A 15757-nucleotide genomic window follows, 5' to 3' on the forward strand; every position below is an offset into this window, starting at 1 on the left:
GTTGAACATTAGGGTCATTTAAGAGGCTCATGGATGAAAGAAAACTGAAGGATGATGGGCTGTGTAGGAAGGAAGCATTAGTTTGATTGTGGAATAGGTTTATATACAGGTGGTCAGTACAACTTCAGGACCAAGGGGTCCATACTGTGCTGTACTGTTCTATGAGAGTTTTCTCAATGAAGAGTATGGACTGCACAATGAGATAGGCATGTGAATATGAGGAAGTTGGCGGGATTTAGACATTGTGCAGGTAGGAGGGATTAGTTTTGTGTTTTTTTGTTTGTTTTAGCTGGCTTGGTACAACAGTGTGGGCTGAAGGATCTGCTCCTGTACTGTTCTATGTTCTATGTACAACTCCCAAAGCCAACTGGGAATCCATGTGAGCAATTTCTAATTGACATTTACATTGAAATTGAATTGGCTTGATCTCAAGGCATTAGTCATAGAACATAGAAATAGTACAACACAGCACAGGGCATTTGGCCCATTGTGTTGTGCTGACCTTTTAACTTACTCCAAGGTCAAACCAAACCTCCTACATAGCCCTCCATTTTACTTTCATCCATATGCTTATGTAAGAGTCTTTTAAATGTCCCTCATGTGTCTGCATCAACCAACACCCCTGGTAATGTGTAAAAACCTACACCCCTATGAATGCATTTCACACACTTGCTACTAACTGTATAAGAAACCTACCTTTGACTTCTCCCCTATATCTTCATCCAATCACCTTAAAATTATGCCCTCTGGTATTATTCCTTTCCACCCTGGGAAAAGGTCACTGGCTGTCAACTCTCTCATCATCATATACAGAGCAAATATTAATTGCTGGTTAACCCTTGCTGCTGCCACATCATTGCAATTTTCTCAAAAATAGAACTTATGGAAGTTCATGGCTGATAAAAATGGTAGCAAGTCTAGTACAGCATAAATTTATAAAAAGAAATGTTTCCTTTTTTCCTTATGGATATATTGTCAGTAATTAGTCAAAAGTTTAATCTTTGAAATAGCTTAATTTACTTTGTCCTAAGGAGACATCAATAGTTCAACAGTTCCATTTAAAATCAGAGAAAATCTACAATATGCAGTCTGAAATTCTTGTTCTTTGCAGACAGAAAACAGAAGATTATCCCAAAGAATGAGTGACAGTAAAAATGCTGAACTCCAAAGGCTCCCCTACTGGCCCCCCCCCATTCACAGATAGTAGCAAAGGTGGACCCTCTCCCTCCCCATTTATGTCAGCAAACAAAAACATCAGCAGCCTCCACCCACCAAGCAAGCGATAGCAAAGCCCCCAAGAAAGATCATGATCTGCAGCAAAGAAAAACCTAATTGCTTACCCAACAGTTCAACATACCACAGACTCTCTCTCCCCCTAATCAAGGGACAGAGAGGTGTTCCCCTTTCACAACGAGAGGGGAGACCAACAAAGACGAGCAGTTCGCTGATCGTGGTGTATAAGTGTGCCGCATCACTTTTTTTTCCCCCGAGTTCTCTGGCTCAAGTATCAGCAACAAAGTTTCTCCCACCAAGAAGAGAAAGAGCACAGTTTGCCGAGTACAGAGCCCCCCCGAGAGCTGATCCGCTGTTCCTGATGTTCTGTTTTCTCCAATGACACTTTGTTCAGTGGCATCAGCACCGGCTCGTCCCCAGGGCCAGAAAGTGTCCCTGGGATATCGAAAAATGGCCAGTCATGAGCCCCCGGGTGCAGGTCCCACCACTGCAAGTAACTGAAGTTTGAGTGTAGCTCTAGGTCAGAGTCTTTGACAGAACCCCATCCACCCTGAAAAGGAAAAGGGAGACATTAAAGGTAGAAATTAAGCTAAGCTGGAAGGAGTCACTGTTGAGCACAAAGGTTGGGTAATTTAAATGTGGTGTTGCACAACAGTTATATACACACTCAGTGGCCATTTTATTAGGTACACCTGTATATCCGCACATCAATGTAAGTATCTAATCAGCCAATCATGTAGCAGCAACTCAATGCATAAAAGCATGCAGACATGGTCAAGAGGTTCAGTTGTTCAGACCAAACATCAGAATGGGGAAGAAGTACGATCTAAGTGACTCTGACCGTACAATGGTTGTGGCTTCCAGATGGGGTGGTTTGAGTCTCTCAAAGTCTGCTGATCCCTGGAATTTTCATGCACAACAGTCTCTAGAGTTTACAGAGAATGGTGCCAAAAACAAAAAAATAACATGCAGTGAGCAGCCGTTCTGGAGATGGGAAGTCCTTATTAAAAGAGAGAGGTCAGAGGAGAATGGCCAGACTGATTCAAACTGACAGTAATGCACATAACCACGTTACTACAGCAGTGTACAGATGAGCATCTCTGAATGCACAACAGATTGAACCTTGAAGTGGATAGGCTACAGCAGCTGAAGTCCAGGAATATACACTCAATGGACATTTATTGGGTACAACCTAGCAAAGTGGCCATTTAATGTATGTTAAATTACCTGTAAATTTAAATTGCCCATACCTGATGAATAATGAAAGTATGTTATCACTTGCAGCTTCTTTGACATACTACCCATGCCCAACCACTTAGTAGACATTCAATCTACTGACCTCCTTTGTTAGGGATTCATTATCAGATATAATGTATTACTCCTGGCAAGGCTCTCAATATTAACCTAATTTCTTTCTCCCTCTTCTTCAATGAAAGCCACAAAGTCACATTTTTAAATCATGATCTACAACGGTGTCAACCTGCCCACAATTACAACTGGGGGCCAAAAATGGCCTTATTCTAATTACTTCAGCACATAGAACAACTAACCTCTCCTATCTTATCCATTTTCTCTTTGCAGACATCAACTACTTTAGAAGGACTGAACTCTGAAGTGGGGAAATAAGTGGAGGAACTTCTAGGTTTACGGATTTGACAACTTACAGGAAGACTCAATTCAACACATACCCTTGGCCCCATACATCACCTACCCTTGGCCCCAAAAGGGGAGACAAGTAATGCTAATCACGCTTTCTCTGAAAGGAGTGCATATTTTTTCCTGTTTCAAGGGTGTTCCTCTCCTAACAGCTGTTCCCAAGCTCTAGAATTAATGTGTGAATAAGCTGTGTTTCCTGTACTTATTCAAATAAACAGATGATGGGGGATAACTTAGAGATAATTTTCAAGGAACAACTTCCAATTCTATTCAGTGAAGAAGCCTTCAATTTAAACATAAAGTATAGGAGCAAAATTAGGCCATTCAACTCATCTAGTCCGCTCATCATGGTTGATCCAAATTCTCTTGCCTCCTCCCCATAATCTTTCACACGCTCTCATCCTCTGCTTATCAACCTCCGCCTTAAGTACACCCAGTAACCTTGACTTCATATCCGCCTATAGCAAATATTTCCATAGATTCACCACCCCCTGACTAAAGAAGTTCCTCCTCATCTCTATTCTAAGTTATCATTCCTCTGTTCTGAGACTATGTCTCCTGGTCCTAAACTCCCCCACTAAAACTTTTTCATTTCAGAGTCAACTTGGCACTCCCCATAACTAAAGTTATGGAATATATACTGAGTCCCCTCCATAACTACAGCATCTCTTTTGAATATGGTCACAATTACAATGTCTCACTGATACGCTGGCATGTTTTTCCTTATCCAGGCGGGGGAAGTAGGATCTTGAATTCATGCCTTTTTTTGGGCATGTTTTAAAACTTCAGCACAGATGTCACCTCCACAGATGTTGCATTTTCTCAGCTGCTGGGTGGTCCTTCTTAGGTGTCTTGCTGGTTTGGGGTTGCACTGACTCTACAGCAGGTGGTGTACTGTGGGGTGGAGGAAACACTATCCAAGAGACATTAAATGATCTCCTTCAGTGGATGTTGACTGCCTCTCTGCTTCTAGCAAATTCAAACAACTTAGGACAGGGGATTGCTGTTCTCCATTGAGCCTGTTGCTGCTTTCTCAACACATAACAATGCACTCTCCTACTCTGTCCCTATACCAACTTCAGGTAATTTTTATGAAGGCAACTCGAGTCCAAATCTAATACCTTGTCATAGGGTCAGTGGAATCCCAACCACTCTTTGCATTATTACGATCTTTCTTATAACTGGATCTTGCTTTCTGGTCAGTTAGCTAAAATCACTGTCACTTAAAGGAGTTTCTCTTTTGTCAACTTATTTTCTTGTTAATGGTTTAGGAAATATCTCTCAGATCTCCTGCTTACTGAACATTCACAACTACTTTCAGATTTCAGTTTGTTGTGATAGATTTTTGCTTGTTTCATGATCAGCACACCGTTCACTCTCATGCTGATGAATCACTCTTCCATGATCAAATCTGTCATTTTTCACTCTCTGCTATGCTTTTCTGGTTTTCATTAACTTCTATTCATCTCATACGTGATTCACTCATCAGAAATGTCTGGTGCATGGACTTCTATGCACTGCCCACAAACCTTCCCAGCATCTTGTGGAATTTTCCATTTGTGACACCATGACAGTGCTTAAAAAATGTGTATTTTGGAGGTTTGGATTTTGGATTTCTGATAAGGTGTACTGAACTTGTGTTATCCTGACAAGCTCTGAACTCTGCTATACCACGTACTTGCCTTGACTTCCTATGCATATAATGAGACCTGGACAACATTCACATTTGGATAAGCAGGGCAGCACTGTGAGGATCATGTTTTTTGATCTCTCAGGTGCCTTCAATATCATACAGACCTCATTGCTGGGGGGAAAGCTCCATTCAATGCAGATTGGCACTTCCATTGTATCCTGGATAATGGGCTGCCTGACTGGCACACCACAATCTGTGCAGCTTCAGAGCTGTGTGTCAGACATGGCTATAAGCAGGAATGGGGCCGCAGAGGGGACTGTATTGACTTCCTTCTTGTTTACCCTGTATACCTTGGACTTTAGATACAACACAAAGTCATGTCACCTGCAGGAATTACCTGATGACTCAGCAATAGTTGGGTGTATAAAGGGAGGACGGGAGGATGAACACAGGGCCCTGGTCGAGGACTTTGTCAAACGGTGCAAGCTGAATCATCTGCAGCTCAACATCAGTAAGACAAAGGAGATGGTGATTGACTTTACGAAGACTAAGCCTGCACTGCTCCCTGTTACTATTGATAGTGAGGATGCGGATGTGGAGAGGACCTACAAGTACCTGGGAGTGCACCTGGATGACAGACCTGAGTGGAGCACCAACACAGATGATGTGTACAAGACGGGCCACAGTCACCCCTACTTCCCAAGGTCCTTTGGAGTGTGCAGGCTTCTCATTCACATGTTCTGCCAGACTGATGTCACCAGTACAATCTTCTATATGGTGGTGTGCTAGGGCAATGGCATCAACATGGGTGATGTCAACAGGCTCAATAAACTGATTAGAAAGTCTGGCTCTGCTATAGGAGTTATAGGATGCACTGGAGGCTTCCATTGAACAAAGGACCCTGCAGAAAATCCTGGTAGTTCTGGGCAATGCTTCTCGCCCTTTGCATGCCACCTTGACTGAGAACATTTAGTAATAGAAAGACAAATGTGCTGCTCCAAAGAGCACTACATGAGGTCATTCTTACCTTCTGCCATCAGGCTTTATAATGAGTCAACATATAGCTGCAAAAGTGATGACCCCATCCTGTTAGACTGTTTGAGGTAACTTATTTTTTATTCTTTCTTACTTCTCTTCTAATATTTGTATATCTGTACACTGGTAATGCAACTGTGGCATGGAAGTTTCCTTTGGGATCATTATAGTATCTATCTATCTAACTTTTCAGGCATTGGAATATAAGTGGCAAGTAACATCCACGCCACTGAAGTGCCAGGCAATAGCATCTTTCAGAGTGATTCTAAAAACATGTCCTTTACATTGAATTGGATATTCATCACCCTGCCATTCCCATGTGGGGATTACCACCGATCTCAAATCACCCTGGATCAGCCATACAGATACTGTGGCTGTAAGGGCAGATCAGATGCTGTGGTGAGCAATTCACCTCCTGATATTCCAAAGCATTTCCTCTATTCTATGAAGCACTCTCATCAACTGTATGAATGCGATTTCAAAGAGCTCGACACTGTTTAGGATAAAATGGCCCACTTGACTGGCACCCAACATGCATATTATATATTTATTCCCACTGTCATCAGTGGATGTTAATTGCAGCATATACAGAATTCACATTTACCCGGCCAGGTAATTCTGACAGCTGCTTCGTAACTTGCTACCACTACCTCCAAGAAGACAGAGGTAGCATGTCCCACCGTCTGCACGCCCCCTTCCAAATCACGTGCCATCCTGACTTGGAAACATATTACCAGTCAATCATGGTCACTGGATTTGCCTCCCCCCCCCCCCCCGACACCAGGACTACAGCAGTTCATTACTCACTTTCTGAAGAGCAATTAGCGAGGGGAAATTTCTATGGCTCAATGAGGGTCAGATCTCAAAAAAGAGTATTAGAACAGCTGCTAGAGTTGTGTACTCACTTGTAAATGTCACAATTAATTTGTGTAAATTTAGAAAAATAACTGCTTAACCTCCCTGATTTAAAAAGGGAAATTCCAAGAGAATATATGCAATACTTATCAACTTAGCTGGTATAATCTATATGCTATTGCAACTATGTGGCTTGTTGTTGAAGTACTCCCATTCATCTGTTCCATGCTTTTTTACTGTCACATATTTCATAATTTGTCTCCCACAAAAACTGCCTATTCATATACTTCATTAAACCACCTACATTCTGCATTTTAACACACTGTCAGAATGGAAAGTCCTGAGCTTCCAGACATGTGCTTAATTAAAATATGCACCTGACCATTTCAAAGCATATTTGTCTGTGGTTTATTCTATTGTTGGAAAAATAATTTTACATTAGGTTTGAGCACAACAGAAACAACCTGTGGGAGAAACTCAGGGAGTCAAGAAGTATCTGTGAGCTAAACAAATTGTTAATTCTTTTGGCCCTGTTGCAGGGTGCTGAATTGAAACATCCACCATCCTTTTGCTTCCATGAGTGATGTTTAACTCGCTGAGTTCCTCCGGATCTCAGCCTTTCTGGGTTCTCTTGAGCCACACTGGGTTAGAACATGCTGAAGGTTAGTCAATGGCGGCATGGAGAAATCTGATTTGGCTATGGTATGGGCATCAGTGTAGATGACAAACAACAACAGGCCCAGTACTGACCCCTGTGGCCTATATTTTCCAGGTGTATTTTTAGAGCCTTTCTCACCTGTCGCTGAGGATAATTTAAATATCTCTGCTGGGCTTTGAAAATTTCTGCACTTGCTTCGAGCAGGGTCTAAGCAAACATTTTATCAGGCCCTAGGGATTTATTAACACTAATTTGCCTGAAGACAGCAAAAACCTCTGCCTCTGTAATCTGTATAGAGTCCATGAAGTTGATGCCGTTTTTCCCTGCTTATATAGATCATGTGTCCATCGCCTGAGTAAATACAGATGCAAAAAGTGTATTTAATATCTCCCCCACCTCTTCTGGCTTCACGCAATGCACACAAAATGCTGGTGGAACGTAGCAGGCCAGGCAGCATCTATAGGAAGAAGCACAGTCGACGTTTTGGGCTGAGACCCTTTGTCAGGACTAACTGAAAGAAGAGATAGTAAGAGATTTGAAAGTGTGAGGGGAAGGTGGAGATCCAAAATGATAGGAGAGGACCGGAGGGGGTGGATGAAGCTGAGAGCTGGAAAGTTGATTGGCAAAAGGGATATAGAGCTGGAGAAGGCAAAGGATCAAGGGATGGGAGGCCTAGGGAGAAAGAAAGGGGGAGGGGAGCACCAGAGGGAGATGGAGAGCAGGCAAGGAGTGATTGTGAGAGGGGCAGAGAGAGAAAAAAAGAAAGAAAAAAAGGGGGGGGAGGAATAATTAATTAATCAATCAATCACTAAATAGATAGATAGATAGATAAATAAATAAATAAGGGATGGGGTAAGAAGGGGAGGAGGAGCATTAACGGGTTAGAGAAATCAATGTTCATGCCATCAGGTTGGAGGCTACCCAGCCGGTATATAAGGTGTTGTTCCTCCAACCTGAGTGTGGCTTCATCTTGACAACAGAGGAGGCCATGGATAGACGTATCAGAATGGGAATTAAAACGTGTGACCACTGGGAGATCCTGCTTTCTCTGGCAGACAGAGCGTAGGTGTTCAGTGAAACGGTCTCCCAGTCTGCGTCAGGTCTCACCAATATATAGAAGGCCACGAGGAACATATGTATTGAGACTTGGATAACATATATATTGATACACAGGGGAGGAGTTGCACTACAAATCAGGGACAACATCACAGCTGTACTCAGGGGAGACATATGTAGGGGTCAGACATAACGTGGGGGTCCATTTGGGTAAAACTCAGGAATAAAAAGGGTGCAGTCACACTGATGGAATTGTATTACAGACCACCCAGTAGCCACTGGGACGTTGAAGAACAGACATATAATCAGATTAAGGACATGTGTAAAAATAGCAGGGTTGTTGTCAAGGGGAATTTCAACTTTCCTAACAGGAGGTTAGGTAGGGCAGAATTTTTTAGGTGTATCCAGGAAAGTTTCTTAAACTAACACGTGGACAATCCAACAAGAGATGGGGCTGTACGCAATCTGGTGATGAGTAATGAGCCTGGCCAGAGTGAACAGTAGCCACAACTCCTTAACTTCCAGGATAGCTATAGATAAGGATAAGTATAGTCCTTGTGGGAGAGTTTTAAACTGGAGTTGGGCAAATTATGAGAGCATTAGGCAGGAACTAAGAAGCATTCATTGAGACTACCTTTCCTCTGGCAAGTCTACGTCAGACAATAGAGGGTACAGAAAAGGCATGTTCCTGTGAGAAGGAGGGATGGGGATGGAAAGATAAGAGAAGCCTGGTTGTCCAGAGAGCTGATGAATTTAATCAATAAGAGAAAGGAAAGGTATGCAAAGATTCAGAAGTTAAGATCAGTCGAAGCACATGAGGAGTATAAAGAAGCTAGAAAAGAACTAAAGAGGAATGAGTAAAGCCAGGAGGGGCCAGTCCTTGGCAAGTAGGGTAAAGGTGAATCCCAAGGCATTCTATACCTACATCAAGAGCAAGAGGATAAGAGACTTAAATTGAGTGGATAGCCAGAAACTTATTCCCAGGGTGAAAATGGTTAATATGATGGGCATAATTTTGATGTGATTGTGGGTGTAGGGAGTCAGCAAGATCAGAACCAGAGCCTTCAGCCCATCCAGTCTTGCTGAACTGTTATTCTGCCTCGTACAATCTGGACCACAGCCCTCAAAACCCCTCCCATCCATGTACCTCTCCAAATTTCTAGGGAGAAGGTGGGACCACTCAAGGTTAAAGGGAGGAACATTTGCTTGGATGCAGAGAATGTGAGTGAGGTACTTAATGAGTACCTTGCTTCAGTATTTACCGAGGAAAAGGATGTGAAGGACAAGGAAATCAGTGCTGAGTGTATAAATACACATAGAGTTCAAGGAGGAGGAAGTATTGGGCCTCCTAATGAGTATTAAGGTGCTTAAGTTCCCAGGGCCTGATGGGATTTACCCCAGGTTATTGAATGAGGCAAAAGATGAGATAGCTGGGCCCTTGACCTGCACCTTTCTGTCTTCTGTAGACACAAGCGAGGTCCCGAAGTACTGGGGTGTGGCTAATGGTGTACCACTATTTAAGAAGGGGACAACGGAAAATTCTGGGAACCATAGACCAATGAGTCTCACATCAGTTGTAGGGAAACTTCTGAAGAAAATTCTTAGGGATAGTTTATATGAGATTGGGAAACCCATGGCCTAATTAGGGAGAGCCAGCATAGCTTTATGCGTATCAGGTCAGGACTTACAAACTTGACTGAGTTTTTTGACAAGGTGACAAGAGAGATTGATGAAGGTAGTGGATGTTGTCTGCGTGGATTTTAGTGAGGCGTTTGACAAAGTCTCTCACGGGAGGCTAATGCAGAAGATTAAGATGCATGGCATCTGTGGCAATTTGGCTATTTGGATTCAGAACTGGCATGCACATAGAAGACAGAGGGTAATGTTTGAAGGGACATTCGAGCTGAAAGTCTGTAATTAGTGGAGATCCACAGGGATCTGTGCTGAGACCTCTGCTGTTTGTAATGTATATAATTGACCTGGATAAAAATGTAGATGGGTGGGTTAGTAAGTTTGCAGATGATACCAAGGTTGGTGGAGTTGTGGATAGTGTAGAAAACTGCCAAAGAATATAGCAAGGTAAAGATCATTTGTAGACGTGAGCTGAGAAATGGCAGATGGAGCTTAGCCCACACAAATATGAGGTGTTGCTCCTCAGTAGGGCAAATGCAAGGAGCCTGTTCACTATTAAGGGCAATATCCTTAACAGTGTTGCTGAGTGGAGAGATCTGGGGATCCAAGTTCATTGTTCTTTGAAAGTGGCTACACAAGTCGAGAGGCTGTTAAGAAGGCTTAGAGAATACTTGCTTTTATAGTGAAGGCACTAAGTTCAAAAGCCAGGAGAATATTTTGCAAGTTAATAGAACTCTAGTTGAGTCACATCTGGAGTATTGCATACAGTTCTGATCACCCCACTATAGCTTTGGAGAGGGTGCAGAAGAGGTTTACCAGGATGCTGCCTGGCATGTGCTATCATGACAGGCGGGATAAACTTGGGTTGATTTCTCTGGAGCGCTGGAGCCTGAGGGGAGATCTGATAGAGGTTTGAAGATTATGGACAGGGTTGAAATGTCTAATACCAGAGGGTATGCAATGATGGTGAGAGGGGGTAGGTTCAAGGGGGGTGGGAGGGTAAGGTTTTTACTCAGAGAGTGGTGGATGCCTGGAATGCACTGCCTGGTGTGGTGGTAGAGGCTTTTAAGAAACATTTGGATGGGCACATGGATGGAAGGAAGATGGAGGGATATGGAGGGATGGATAAGATGGATTAGTGTTTAGGTCATATGGACGAAAGTTTATGGATAAACATCTAAAGGCTTGATTCAATGTGGCATCAAACTGAATTTAAATATTATGCAGAATTTTAGAATAATTTATCAAGCTCTTCTCCTCTCGTCACACTATGCAGCAGATGCAAAAGCTTGAGCATATGAACCACCAGGCTGGAGGACAGCTTTTATCCCACTGTTACCAGATAATTAAACAAATCCCTCACACAGTAACAAAAGTGATTTCTCCATCATGGTCCTTGTCCTTTATTTACCCCCCTGCATTGCCCTTTCTCTGTAGCTGCAACACTCTATTCTGCATTTTGCTTTTTCTCCTCTTTTTACTAACTCGATATATTTCTGTACGGTTTGATCTGTATGGACGGCACACAAACAGAGGCTTTTCATTGTGTCTTGGTACATGAAATAATAGTAAACCAATGATAAACCAATAATAATAAATTGAAATTAATAATCTGGTTTTAGTAATAGCAACTATGAAATTACTAGATTTTTATAAAAAGTCATGCAGTTCATGAAGAAGGAAGCTTCAGATTCAGATTTATTTATCACATGTGCATCAAAACATACAGTGAAATTCAAACAACAACACACACAGAATGCTGGTGGAACACAGCAGGCCAGTCAGCATCTATAGGGAGAAGCACTGTCGATGTTTCGGGCCAAGACCCTTCATCAGGACTAGCCGAAAGGAAAGATAGTAAGAGATTTGAGAGTAGTGGGGGGAGGGGGAAATGCTAAATGATAGGAGCAGACCGGAGGGGGTGGGATGAAGCTACGAGCTGGAAAGGTGATTGGCGAAAGTGATACAGAGCTGGAGAAGGGAAAGGATCATGGGACGGGAGGCTTGGAAGAAAGAAAGGAGGAGGAAGCACCAGAGGGAGATGGAGAGCAGGCAAACAACTAAATATGTCAGGGATGTGGTAAGAAGGGGAGGAGGGGCATTAACGGAAGTTAGAGAAGTCAATGTTCATGCCAACAGGTTGGAGGGTACCCAGCCAGTATATAAGGTGTTGTTCCTCCAACCTGAGTTTGGATTCATTTTGACAATAGAGGAGGCCATGGACAGACATATCAGAATGGGAATGGGATGTGGAATTAAAATGTGTGGCCACTGGGAGATCCTGGTTTTTCTGGCGGACTGAGCGTAGGTGTTCAGCGAAATGGTCTCCCAGTCTGCGTCGGGTCTCACCAATATATAAAAGGCCACACCGGGAGCACCGGACGCAGTATACCACACCAGCCGACTCACAGGTGAAGTGTCGCCTCACCTGGAAGGACTGTCTGGGGCCCTGAATGGTGGTGAGGGAGGAAGTGTAAGGGCAGGTGTAGCACTTTTTCCATTTACAAGGATAGGTGCCAGGAGGGAGATCAGTGGGAAGGGATGGGGGAGGGATGAGTGGACAAGGGAGTCGCGTAGGGAGCGATCCCTGCGAAAAGCAGAAGGGGGAGGAGGGAAAAATGTGTTTGGTAGTGGGATCCTGTTGGAGGTGGCAGAAGTTACGGAGAATTGGACCTGGAGGCTGGTGGGATGGTAGGTAAGGATGAGGGGAACCCTATCCCAAGTGGGGTGGTGGGTGGGTGGGGTGAGGGCAGATGTGCGGGAAATGGGAGAGATGCGTTTGAGAGCAGAGTTGATTGTGGACAAAGGGAAGCCCCTTTGTTTAAAAAAGGAAGACACCTCCTTCGTCCTGGAATGAAAAGCCTCATCCTGAGAGCAGATGCGGCGGAGACGGAGGAATCGTGAGAAGGGGATAGCCTTTTTGCAAGAGACAGGGTGGGAAGAAGAATAGTCCAGGTAGGTGTGAGTGTCTGTATGCTTATAGCAGATATCAGTAGATAGGCCATCTCCAGAGATAGAAACAGAAAGATCAAGAAAGGCGAGGGATGTGTCGGAAATGGACCAGGTAAATTTGAGGGCAGGGTGAAAGTTGGAGGTAAAGTTAATGAAGTCGATGAGCTCAGCTTGCGTGCAAGAGGCAGCGCCAATGCAGTCGTCGATGTAGCAAAGGAAAAGAGGGGGATGGATACCGGTATAGCCTCGGAACATGGACTGTTCCACAAAGCCAACAAAAAGGCAGGCATAACTGGGACCCATACGGGTGCCCATGGCTACACCTTTGGTTTGGAGAAAGTGGGAGGAGCCAAAGGAGAAATTATTGAGAGTAAGAACTAATTCCGCTGGACAGAGGAGAGTGGTGGTAGAGGGGAATTGGTTAGGTCTGGAATCCAAAAAACAGCAAAGAGCTTCGAGACCATCTCGGTGGGGGATGGAGGTATATAGGGACTGGACGTCCATGGTGAAAATAAGACGGTGGGGGCCAGGGATCTTAAAATCATTGAAAAAATCCAAAGCATGAGAAGTGTTGCAAACATAGGTGGGAAGAGATTGAACAACGGGAGATAAGAAAGCGTCAATGTATGCAGAAATGAGTTCAGTGGGGCAGGAGCAAGCTGAGACAACAGGTCCACCTGGACGGGCAGGTTTGTGAATCTTGGGTAGGAGGTAGAAACGGGAAGTGCGGGGTGTGGGAACTATGAGGTTGGTGGCAGTGGATGGGAGATCCCCAGAGCTGCTAAGGTTGGTGATTGTATAGGAGACAATGGCCTGGGGCTCCTTAGTGGGGTCATGATCAAGGGGTAAATAAGAGGAGGTATCAGAGAGTTGTCGCTGTGCCTCGGCCAGGTAGAGGTCAGTATGCCAGACAACAACAGCTCCCCCCTTATCAGCAGGTTTTATAGTGAGGTTGGGATTTCCTTGTGTATACAGTGAAATTTGTTTGCATTATCAACCAACACCTGCCTAGTGATGTGCTGGGGCTGCCTGCAAGTGATACCACATGCTATAGTGCCAATGTAGTGTGTCTTGACAGAACACGAGAAGTGGCAATACAACAGCAACAAAACAAGCCTTGTTCCTCCCTCCCATACACCCATGCATGCACACAGTCCTCCAAAACCAGGACAGGCTGTCTTCAGCTTCCAGCCTCCAGCCTCCAGAGAACTCATAGATGTGCAAACATTGGGCCTTCCTCTCCCCCAGCAAACTTGCAGAGATTGGCTTTGCTATCCTTACCCTGTCTAATCTATGCAAATATGTTACTGTTTTCTAGGCCCAGAACGATTCGTCGCAATGGAGACCGGGTCCTAGTGTGAGGTTTGGACCATTTCAACATCATCCCAGATATCCTGCGGGCTCCTCTCTCCTCGACACTAAGGCTGCAAGACTCACCCGGCTGCTGTGCTTTGTGTCTGCAAATTTTGCGGTGATTTCCCCATTAACATGATGAACTGAATACGGAAGCTTTGAACTTACTCCAGGCTGCTCCGGGGATTTGGATCTAAGGACTCAATTTGGTTTGGAATTCTGTTGATGCTCACTTCTATTGCTGCTTGCATGATTTACTTTGAGTTTTTTCTCTTTCTCTGTGGAATTCGGGGGTTGGTCTTTTTTTTTAATTGGGTTATTTCAGGTTCCTTCCTTTGCGACTGCTTGTAAGCAAACAAATCTCAAGGTTGTATTAATTATATATATTATTTGATAATAAGTGCCCTTTGAATCTTTGAATGACTTTTTAAATGCATCCTCAGTCCAGTGACATTTGGAGGGAATGAATTCTCCCATTGTCGGTAATGTCCACATTAAGTAAACAAATAAAATATAGCTAAGGTGATTAGATTTGTGAAGCTCCGTTAATCAGTCAGGCTAGTTATTAAGAATTTCATCAAGATGCTGCTCAAGTAGAGTAGGAGCTTTCAGGAACAACTCAAGACAATTAAAGGATGGTTTTGAGGAATTACAACAGCATGATAATTTGCAAAACCTTCAGCACACTTAGACCTCAGTTTTGTAAATTGGAGACACAGTCCCTATATTTTTTTTACAGCTGTGCAGACCGACCATCACTCTGAGCAGTAATTTTTTTTACGCAGCCTGAAAACTGTGCGGCACTTTAATAAAACATTATATGAAAGAAAATTCCAGCTGAGCAGCTATGCAGACTACGTGTGCGAGAGCATTTCTGTTACTAGACTGCACAACTTAGAAAGGACAGTGATTGTAGACAGATTTATAAGCTGATTGAAATTGAGTTTTATACATAATTTTTTACAGATGATGCATTCTTTATGCAGAAGAATTGTTTGTAATCTGAACATCTAGTACAAACTATAACATTCACTCAGTGCTGATCTCTATTTCAAATATGAAATATGTTCAGGGAAAAGTCAGCAACTGTTGGACTACAGGTATTTCTTCTAAGAATATCCCCCTTTTTAAAATAATGGTGCTCTTAATAGCAGATGTTTGGAAAATAGATTGCATAACTTATACAGTATAATCTGAAATCTAAAAAGCTCACTGCATCCAATTTAATTTTGCAGGGACATCAAATGAATGAACTGCAAATCTCCATTCATTCTGACCAAAGTCAAAGTTAGTGCACGTCATCTCCAGAAATTTAAAAGATTTTTTTTCTGCAAGTTTGTTATCTTGAGGAACCAGTTTGAATTCTGCCAACTAAATCCATCGCTTTGATTTGATACAGGGTTGTTGCTGGCTTTGCTGATCTCAGCTGGGGCTGTAGATGTTAGGAGCAAGACACCTTATCGTCAGACAATCAGGAGCTTTAAATTTTTGGGTGGTAGCATATCAAATGATCTGTCCTATGCCAAAATCATAGCCATAATCAAAACAGAGAGAGTGCCAACAGCTCTTCTTTCTTACCGTATAGGGAGGTTTGGCTTTTCATTGAACCCTCTAGCAAACTTGTGAGAACACACCTGGAGTATCGTGTTCAGTTTTTGTCTCCAAATTTGGGAAGGACATTCGTGCTATTGGGG

The 15757-nt window shown here is 43.3% G+C and overlaps 1 long non-coding RNA gene across 1 annotated transcript in view; it reads left to right on the forward strand.

Moving 5' to 3' along the window:
- Positions 1 to 14463, forward strand: part of LOC132402157 (uncharacterized) — a 336135-nt gene extending 321672 nt beyond the window's left edge. Inside the window, exon 3 of the long non-coding RNA XR_009514818.1 lies at positions 14029 to 14463. This is a non-coding gene — a long non-coding RNA (uncharacterized LOC132402157). The remainder of the gene's footprint in view (positions 1 to 14028) is intronic.
- Positions 14464 to 15757: the final 1294 nt, after the last annotated feature.

This window comes from Hypanus sabinus, chromosome 11, assembly GCF_030144855.1.
Source record: "Hypanus sabinus isolate sHypSab1 chromosome 11, sHypSab1.hap1, whole genome shotgun sequence".
NCBI lineage: Eukaryota > Metazoa > Chordata > Chondrichthyes > Myliobatiformes > Dasyatidae > Hypanus > Hypanus sabinus.